The sequence below is a fragment of the Rhipicephalus microplus genome, unplaced genomic scaffold, assembly GCF_043290135.1.
Source record: "Rhipicephalus microplus isolate Deutch F79 unplaced genomic scaffold, USDA_Rmic scaffold_328, whole genome shotgun sequence".
Classification (NCBI taxonomy): Eukaryota; Metazoa; Arthropoda; class Arachnida; order Ixodida; family Ixodidae; genus Rhipicephalus; species Rhipicephalus microplus.
Window position 1 is genome coordinate 1 of NW_027464896.1, and position 10,000 is coordinate 10,000.

Below are 10,000 nucleotides of genomic sequence, written 5' to 3' on the forward strand. Positions count from 1 at the left end.
CGGCAGACGCGGTTTTTTGCGCCGCCCCGGCTGACGCGGTTTTTTGCCGCCCCGGCTGACGCAGTTCGGACTTGGCACTTTTTGGCTGAGCCTGGCTGGCGGCCCACTCACTCGATCGCCATGTCTGTTTGCCACAGTTTTCCCGGTGGTGCCGCACCCGGGCTCGCCCCGGCTGACGCAGTTTTCGCGCCGCCCCGGCTGACGCGGTTTCGTGCCGCCCCGGCAGACGCGGTTTTTTGCGCCGCCCCGGCTGACGCGGTTTTTTGCCGCCCCGGCTGACACGGTTCGGACTTTGCACTTTTCGGCTGTGCCTGGCTGGCGGCCCACTCACTCGATCGCCATGTCTGTTTGCCACAGTTTTCCCGGTGGTGCCGCACCCGGGCTCGCCCCGGCAGACGCGTTTTTTTTTTTTTCTTTCGCCCCGGCTGACGCAGTTTTCGCGCCGCCCCGGCTGACGCGGTTTCGTGCCGCCCCGGCAGACGCGGTTTTTTGCGCCGCCCCGGCTGACGTGGTTTTTGCCGCCCCGGCTGACGCAGTTCGGACTTTGCACTTTTTGGCTGAGCCTGGCTGGCGGCCCACTCACTCGATCGCCATGTCTGTTTGCCACAGTTTTCCCGGTGGTGCCGCACCCGGGCTCGCCCCGGCAGACGCGTTTTTTTTTTTTCCTTCGCCCCGGCAGACGTGGTTCCCCCCCCCCCCCCCCTCCGTCTTTCTTTTTGTTTTTTTTTTCGCCGCGGCTGAAGTGGATTTTTCGGTGCCTCGACGCCCCGGTAGTCGCGGTTTTTCCGTTTCCGCACGGCCCCGGCTGACGCTGCTCGGTCACAGTCGCCTTTTGTGGTGATTGCAGACTTCTTGAGCGCGGGTGTTTTTTTTTTTGTTGTTGTTGTTGTTTTATTACGCATTCGCTCCAGCAGACGCTGTTTAGACTTTTTGTTTCCTCTTTTATCCTGCGACGAGGTGACGAGGTTTATTCGGTGCCCCGCCGCCCCGGCTGAAGTGATTTTTCCTGTCCCGTGCCGCCCCGGCTGACGCGGTTGGGACTTCGCGTTTGTTCGGCCGCCACGGGTTTTGGCGCACTCGCTCGGTTGCTTGTTGTTGCCACTTGTTGCGAACCCAGGTTTCTTGAGCGAGCGCGGGCGTTTTTTCTTCCTTTCTTTCTTTGTTCTATGTGTTAGCGAATCGGCCTTTAATATCACACGAGGACTCACAACCAACAATTTTCAGTTTGAAGTGTAAAAAATCTGCAGGTGTTGACGTAACTGACTTGCCCCGTACCCTTGAGTACATCCATGAAGTTCTCGTAGTACTACTAAATCGCATTATTCCAAGTGGAGAAATTCCCATAAACTTGCAAACCTCTACACGAAAATCGGTGCGCGTGATAAAGTTGAAAATTATCGTCCGATATCAAATGTGCCTTCTATAACACAAATTCTAGGAAAAAAAAAAAAAAAACACTTGTTCGCCGTTTTCTGCGCCGTGACTGGCAGCACTCCGGCGAAGCGAAACGGGGTCGATTCGAGCACGATATCGGCGTCTTTCGACGTGCTCGCCGGCGACCGTCGCACGAGTACGTCGCACGAGCGCGTCTGCCGGGGCGCCGTTTGCGAAGCCGACGCAAAAGTGGGAACCGCCGCTCGGATGATCGCCGCTTTCGGCAGAGTGAGTGTTGGCACTCCGGGGAAGCGAAACAGCGTGAATGCGCCCACGAAATCGGCGTATTTTGAAGTGCCCGCCGGCGACCGTCGCACGAGTACGGTAAACCGCGTCAGCCGGGGCGTAGTTCGGGACGCCGACGAAAAAGTGGGAAGCGCAACTCGGATCTTCGCCGTTTTTGCAGGAGTGAGTGGCGGCCCTCCTGCGAGACCAAGAAGCATCGATTCGTGCACGAATTCGGCGCCTTTCGACGTGATCGCCGGCGACCGTCGCTCGAGTAGGGCAAACCGCGTCTGCCGGGGCGGGCTTCGGGACGCCGATGCGAAAGTGGGAAACGCTGCTCGGATGTTCGCCGTTTTTGGCCGAGTGAGTGCTGGCACTCGGGCGAAGCCAAACGGGGCCGATTACGGCACGATATCGGCGTCTTTCGACGTGCCCGCCGGCGACCGTCGCACGAGTACGGTAAACCGCGTCAGCCCGGGCGGAGTTCGGGACGCCGATGCGAAAGTGGAGAACGCCGCTCGGATCTTCGCCGTTTTTGGAGGAGTGAGTGGCGGCACTCCGGAGAAGCCAAGGAGCGCCAATTAGCGCACGATATCGGCGTCTTTCGACGCGCTCGCCGGCGACCGTCGCACGAGTAGGGCAAACCGCGTCTGCCGGGGCGGGGTTTACGACGCCGACGCAAAAGTGGGAACCGCCGCTCGGATGTTGGCCGTTTTTGGCAGAGTGAGTGCTGGCACTCCGGCGACGCGAAAGAGCGCGAATGCGCCCACGAAAGTGGCGTATTTGGACGTGCGTGACGGCGACCGCTGCAGGAGTACGAAAAACCACGTCAGCCGGGGCGAGCGACACACGGCGGTCTGGGTGCTTATCGCTGCTATTATAGGGGCACCCCGGCAGACGCAGAAAAAAAAAAAAATTTTCGACCTTCTTTTTTGCTGGTCGAGCTCGGGTAACCCAGGTCGCAATGGGAGCCGCGCACGAAAGCGGCGTCGCGAGACGCGTTCGCGGTCGCTAGTCGCACGAGCTCGGCAACCGCGTCAGCCGGCGCGGAGTTCGGGATGCCGACGGCTAAGTGGGTACCGCTGCTCGGATGTTCGCCGTTTTTGGCCGAGTGAGTGCTGGCACTCCGGTGAAGCCAAGGAGCGCCAATTCGTGCACGATATCGGCGTCTTTCGACGTGCCCGCCGGCCACCGCCGCACGAGTACGGCAAACCGCGTCTGCCGGGGCGGGGTTCGCGACGCGTACGCAATAGTGGGAACCGTCGCTCGGATGTTCGTCGTCTTTGGCCGAGCGAGTGCTGGCACTCCGGCGAAGCGAAACGGGGCCGATTCGGGCACGATATCGGCGTATTTCGACGTGCTCGCCGGCGACCGTCGCACGAGTACGGCAAAGCGCGTCTGCCGGGGCGAGGTTTGCGACGCCGACGAAAAAGTGGGAAGCGCCGCTCGGATCTTCGCCGTTTTTGCAGGAGTGAGTGGCGGCCCTCCTGCGAGACCAAGAAGCATCGACTCGCGCACGATATCGGTGTCTTTCGACGTGCCCGCCGGCCACCGCCGCACGAGTACGGCAAACCGCGTATGCCGGGGCGGGGTTGGCGACGCCGACGCAAAAGTGGGAACCGCCACTAGGATGTTCGCCGTTTTTGGCAGAGTGAGTGCTGGCACTCCGGCGAAGCGAAAGAGCGCGAATGCGCCCACGAAAGTGGCGTGTTTGGACGTGCTTGACGACGACCACCGCAGGAAAACGAAAAACCACGTCAGCCGGGGCGAGCGACCCATGGCGGTCTGGGTGCTTATCGCTGCTATTATAGGGGCACCCCGGCAGACGCAAAAAAAAAAAAAAATTTTTTTCGACATTCTTTTTTGCTCGTCGACCTCGGGTGACCCAGGTCGCAGTGGGAGCCGCGCACGAAAGCGGCGTCGCGAGACGGCTTCGCGGTCGCTAGTCGCACGAGCTCGGCAACCGCGTCTGCCGGGGCGGAGTTCGGGACGCCGACGGCTAAGTGGGAACCGCCGCTCGGATGTTCGCCGTTTGTGGCCGAGTGAGTGCTGGCACTCCGGCGAAGCCAAACGGGGCCGATTCCGGCACGATATCGGCGTCTTTCTACGTGCTCGCCGGCGACCGTCGCACGAGTACGGCAAAGTGCGTCTGCCGGGGCGGGGTTTGCGACGCGTACGCAATAGTGAGAACCGTCGCTCGGATGTTCGTCGTCTTTCGCCGAGCCAGTGCTGGCAATCCGGCGAAGCCGAACGGAGCCGATTCGGGCACGATATCGGCGTCTTTCCACGTGCTCGCCGGCGACCGTCGCACGAGTACGGTAAACCGCGTCAGCCGGGGCGGAGTTCGGGACGCCGATGCGAAAGTGGGAAGCGCCGCTCGGATCTTCGCCGTTTTTGGAGGAGTCAGTGGCGGCACTCCGGTGAAGCCAAGGTGCGCCAATTCGCGCACGATATCGGCGTCTTTCGACGTGCCCGCCGGCCACCGTCGCACGAGTACGGCAAACCTCGTCTGCCGGGGCGGGGTTTGCGACGCCGACGCAAAAGTGGGAACCGCCGCTCGGATGTTCGCCGTTTTTGGCAGAGTGAGTGCTGGCACTCCGGCGAAGCGAAAGAGCGCGAATGCGCCCACGAAAGTGGCGTGTTTGGACGTGCTTGACGACGACCACCGCAGGAAAACGAAAAACCACGTCAGCCGGGGCGAGCGACCCATGGCGGTCTGGGTGCTTATCGCTGCTATTATAGGGGCACCCCGGCAGACGCAAAAAAAAAAAAAAAATTTTTTTCGACATTCTTTTTTGCTCGTCGACCTCGGGTGACCCAGGTCGCAGTGGGAGCCGCGCACGAAAGCGGCGTCGCGAGACGGCTTCGCGGTCGCTAGTCGCACGAGCTCGGCAACCGCGTCTGCCGGGGCGGAGTTCGGGACGCCGACGGCTAAGTGGGAACCGCCGCTCGGATGTTCGCCGTTTGTGGCCGAGTGAGTGCTGGCACTCCGGCGAAGCCAAACGGGGCCGATTCCGGCACGATATCGGCGTCTTTCTACGTGCTCGCCGGCGACCGTCGCACGAGTACGGCAAAGTGCGTCTGCCGGGGCGGGGTTTGCGACGCGTACGCAATAGTGAGAACCGTCGCTCGGATGTTCGTCGTCTTTCGCCGAGCCAGTGCTGGCACTCCGGCGAAGCCGAACGGAGCCGATTCGGGCACGATATCGGCGTCTTTCCACGTGCTCGCCGGCGACCGTCGCACGAGTACGGTAAACCGCGTCAGCCGGGGCGGAGTTCGGGACGCCGATGCGAAAGTGGGAAGCGCCGCTCGGATCTTCGCCGTTTTTGGAGGAGTCAGTGGCGGCACTCCGGTGAAGCCAAGGTGCGCCAATTCGCGCACGATATCGGCGTCTTTCGACGTGCCCGCCGGCCACCGTCGCACGAGTACGGCAAACCTCGTCTGCCGGGGCGGGGTTTGCGACGCCGACGCAAAAGTGGGAACCGCCGCTCGGATGTTCGCCGTTTTTGGCAGAGTGAGTGCTGGCACTCCGGCGAAGCGAAAGAGCGTGAATGCGCCCACGAAAGTAGCGTATTTGGACGTGCTTGACGGCGACCGCCGCAGGAGTACGAAAAACCACGTCAGCCGGGGCGAGCGACCCACGGCGGTCTGGGTGCTTATCGCTGCTATTATAGGGGCACCCCGGCAGACGCAGAAAGAAAAAAAAAATGGGGACATGGCGTGCGTCACCGTGCGGCTTCGCAGCGTTGCCGAAGTCGCCGAGCCCTTCGACTGAGCCGAACGGCGGACAGGGAACGTTGGTCGGCCGTTCTAACCTGTCGGTGCCACGCCGAGACGTCGTTAAGGAAAACCGCGTCGTGGGCCTCTACGACGCCGTCGAGTCGTTGTACGTTTGGTGTCCAGCGTGTCGGCGGCGAGTAGCGGACACGTCGTTCACGACTTCGGTCTTTCGCAGTCGACGCGAACTTGCGGAGAGTCGTGGTGCCTCACGTTTTCGGCAGAAACCGCGGCGGAATTTTCCCGTGCGTGCGCGCACGACCTCGGTGCTGTGCCGTCAGCGTAGTGTTGCACAAACTCGTGGCCTACCCAAGGTGCGGTACGTTTGCGGCCGTATCCTCGGTGGGAATTTCGTGAGTAGGGTCGCAAATTCTACGACCTCGGCGGGTTTGAGAGCGACGTAGACTTGTGGCACGCTCAACATGCCACACGTTTCGGGGCACACCCGCGGTGAAATTTTCTCGAGTACGCTCGTATTAGGGCCCAAGGAGGTCTGGGTACTTATCGCTGCTATTATGTGGGGGTTCTCGTGAGCGGCGTACGCGAAAGCGACCGGGTGTCTGATATGCGGCGGGCTTCGGCCTCGTCAAGCGTGTCCTCGGGTCTGCTCCAGGGGAATCCACGGCAGTCGTCTGCAGCCTCATCCGCTTGATGCGTTAGGGGCTGGTTGTCGGACGGTGCCGTTTTACCACGATATCGAGGTGTGTTCCGTGTCGTCCTCGGGCGATTCAGATGCGAAAGCGCCGAAGACGCGGGCGTGACCCGTCGTCTGGCGGCTTTGCAGTCTCGGCTCCGTTGCTAGTTCCGGCCGGTCCACCGACAGTGCAGCGGGCTTGGGCAACCCGCACGGCGCGACCGAGTCGATGCAACGAAAAAGAGCGAGCATGAACGTGCTTCTTGCCGCACGGCTCCCACTCGTCTTTCGGGAAGGTTGTGCCGTAGCGAGCTCGAACGCCGTCATCTCGGAGTGCAAAATAAGCGTGTTGGGGCGCCTGAAGGTGGCCTCCGCCGCACACAGACTGCGTCCGGCCCGCCGAGGGCGAGGACGGACGCGCAGTCGAACGATTACCTGGTTGATCCTGCCAGTAATCATATGCTTGTCTCAAAGATTAAGCCATGCATGTCTAAGTACATGCCGAAATAAGGCGAAACCGCGAATGGCTCATTAAATCAGTTATGGTTCCTTAGATCGTTTCTTCCTACTTGGATAACTGTGGCAATTCTAGAGCTAATACATGCAGTGAGCCTGGAGCCCTTTGGGTAACGGGTGCTTTTATTAGACCAAGATCGATCGGGTTTCGGCCCGTATTGTGTGGTGACTCTGGATAACTTTGTGCTGATCGCATGGCCACGAGCCGGCGACGTTTCTTTCAAGTGTCTGCCTTATCAACTTTCGATGGTAGGTTACTTGCTTACCATGGTTGTTACGGGTAACGGAGAATCAGGGTTCGATTCCGGAGAGGGAGCCTGAGAAACGGCTACCACATCCAAGGAAGGCAGCAGGCGCGCAAATTACCCACTCCCGGCACGGGGAGGTAGTGACGAAAAATAACAATACGGGACTCTTTTGAGGCCCCGTAATTGAAATGAGTACACTCTAAATCCTTTAACGAGGATCAATTGGAGGGCAAGTCTGGTGCCAGCAGCCGCGGTAATTCCAGCTCCAATAGCGTATACTAAAGCTGCTGCGGTTAAAAAGCTCGTAGTTGGATCTCAGTTCCAGACGAGTAGTGCATCTACCCGATGCGACGGCTCGGACTGAACATCATGCCGGTTCTTTCTTGGTGCACTTCATTGTGTGCCTCGAGATGGCCGGTGCTTTTACTTTGAAAAAATTAGAGTGCTCAACGCAGGCGAGTCGCCTGAATAAACTTGCATGGAATAATAGAACAAGACCTCGTTTCTGTTCTGTTGGTTTTTGGAATACGAGGTAATGATTAAGAGGGACGGACGGGGGCATTCGTATTGCGGCGCTAGAGGTGAAATTCTTGGACCGTCGCAAGACGAACTACTGCGAAAGCATTTGCCAAGAATGTTTTCATTGATCAAGAACGAAAGTCAGAGGTTCGAAGGCGATCAGATACCGCCCTAGTTCTGACCATAAACGATGCCAACCAGCGATCCGCCTGAGTTACTCAAATGACTCGGCGGGCAGCTTCCGGGAAACCAAAGTATTTGGGTTCCGGGGGAAGTATGGTTGCAAAGCTGAAACTTAAAGGAATTGACGGAAGGGCACCACCAGGAGTGGAGCCTGCGGCTTAATTTGACTCAACACGGGAAAACTTACCCGGCCCGGACACTGGGAGGATTGACAGATTGAGAGCTCTTTCTTGATTCGGTGGATGGTGGTGCATGGCCGTTCTTAGTTGGTGGAGCGATTTGTCTGGTTAATTCCGATAACGAACGAGACTCTAGCCTATTAAATAGGTGCGGGGTTCCCAGCACCTTACAACCTTCTTAGAGGGACAAGCGGCTCCTAGCCGCACGAAACAGAGCAATAACAGGTCTGTGATGCCCTTAGATGTCCGGGGCCGCACGCGCGCTACACTGAAGGAAGCAGCGTGTCTTTATCCCTGTCTGAAAAGACTGGGTAACCCGTGGAACTTCTTTCGTGATTGGGATAGGGGCTTGCAATTGTTCCCCTTGAACGAGGAATTCCCAGTAAGCGCGAGTCATAAGCTCGCGTTGATTACGTCCCTGCCCTTTGTACACACCGCCCGTCGCTACTACCGATTGAATGATTTAGTGAGGTCTTCGGACCGATGTCCGGCGCGGCCTTTCGGTTGCGCCGGTCTGTTGGAAAGATGACCAAACTTGATCATTTAGAGGAAGTAAAAGTCGTAACAAGGTTTCCGTAGGTGAACCTGCGGAAGGATCATTAACGGATTGTGAAGGGTGAGCGCCTCAGCTGCGTCTGCGCCCGACACTTTCTGCCGCTGACCCCGTTTGGACGCGGGGTCGGCTTTTCCCCACGGGGCTGCCTGAATGTGGAGCGGCACCCCGTGACAAATTGTTGCGCCCAGCGGACGCCAACACCGCGACCTTGGACGGTCGGCCAGGTGGCGGACGCGGGTACAAACGGCGCAACGCACTCATAGGTCGGCTTTCGACCCGCCACTGCACCGTGGCTCGAAGCGCTCGAAATGCGCGACCCGACCGCTGCGGGACCGCCTAGTACTGTAAACAGGAGCGGCGGAGCGCGAACGGCGAGTCGTGGTTACGTCGGTAGAAGGCGAGGCTGCGCGTTCCCGAAACGCCAGCCGAGTGCCCTCCCGACCGTTCGAGCGTGCAAGAACGAGACCCGACAATCGCGCGGCGACTGCCAAGTACGAGAGGAACGGCACAAGCGTCGGCGGTCGGTCAAGGAACTGGCGATGTGACGGGTCCGCTGTGCACCAGTGCATACCGTCCCGCCGTCCGCGGCAAGCGCCTCCGCGTCCTCGGGTGACGGAGGCTGCCGGTCGGTTCTTGCAGGCGAGGGATCTCGCTGGCACCGGTTCGCGTTGACGCGCGGCCGGTCATGGCACGGCGATGCGACGGCCGAGGTGCGCAGTACTCGATGGAGGAACCGCACGCTCCGATGACCGTCCCGCCCTCCGCGGCGTATGCGTACCGACCGTAATGGTTGCAGCAGCGCCGGCCGGCTTTTGAATTCGCCACACGAAACACGGTGCGAGATCGCGGTTAGGGGAGCGTCGACGTTGCCAGGCGTTTTGCTTGCTGCCGAGGGAAAGGCGGCACGGCCACGTCGCGCTCGTCGCGATTAGCGGGTCTGCGCGCTTTGGGAAGGTGCCGCAACGACTTGCCGAAAGAGGAAGCACGGAAGAACGAGGGACTTGGACGTCCCGACAATTGAACGCACTTGCGGCCAGGCCCTTGCTGGCTTCGTTCTTCCGCCTCGAGTAGGCTCGTACGCGGCTCCGGCGCCGAAAGTGGTCCTTGGCACCGACTTCGGTGGACGTGGGAAGTGCCGCGCAAGTACGGCGCGCCTGGCTCCACCTGTTGGCTAAAGTAGGCAGCCGGATCGGCATTTTGGTGTGCGGTGGCAAACCGTGGATGCGAAAAAAGCTTGTGCGATTTCGTGGAACAAAAAGCGGGGGTCCCCCTTTTTATGCGGAGGAGACCGACCCGCCCGCCGTGGTGAACCGCGACGCCACGGTAAAAACGGGAGAGGCTTGTCGATGGGACCGTGCATCCCGCGCTCCACGGAGGCCGGGAGGCGGCCGCCCGAGGAAATGTGTAGCCGTCGAGGCCCGCATCTGCGTGCACTCTTATCCAAATGGGTGTACCGCAGGCATTTTCTGGTTAGGCGGGCCAATGAGAGCGAGCACACAACGATACCTACGGGTCCGGCTTGGAGAACCGGCTTCGACGCCTCCCGAGTATTTATAGAGGGGTGGACCACGAAAGCACTCGCAAGTAGCGGAAGCGAAACGCCGTCCGAAACACACCGTTTGCTCGATTTGCGGCAGCCGAAAAAGGCGCGGCAGAGTTTTGGAGTCCAAGCGTGCGCTGAAAAGCGCCCTTCTTGGCCACTGTTTGGCCGAGTGCCAGAAACGTTTGG

At 59.9% G+C, this 10,000-nt stretch overlaps 1 non-coding gene across 1 annotated transcript; it reads left to right on the plus strand.

Annotated features, from left to right (window-relative positions):
* The first annotated feature begins 6,502 nt into the window (after window positions 1-6,502).
* Window positions 6,503-8,317, plus strand: LOC142793745 (small subunit ribosomal RNA). Its single transcript, XR_012891787.1, has one exon. It is a non-coding gene; the product is annotated as a small subunit ribosomal RNA (ribosomal RNA).
* Window positions 8,318-10,000: the final 1,683 nt, after the last annotated feature.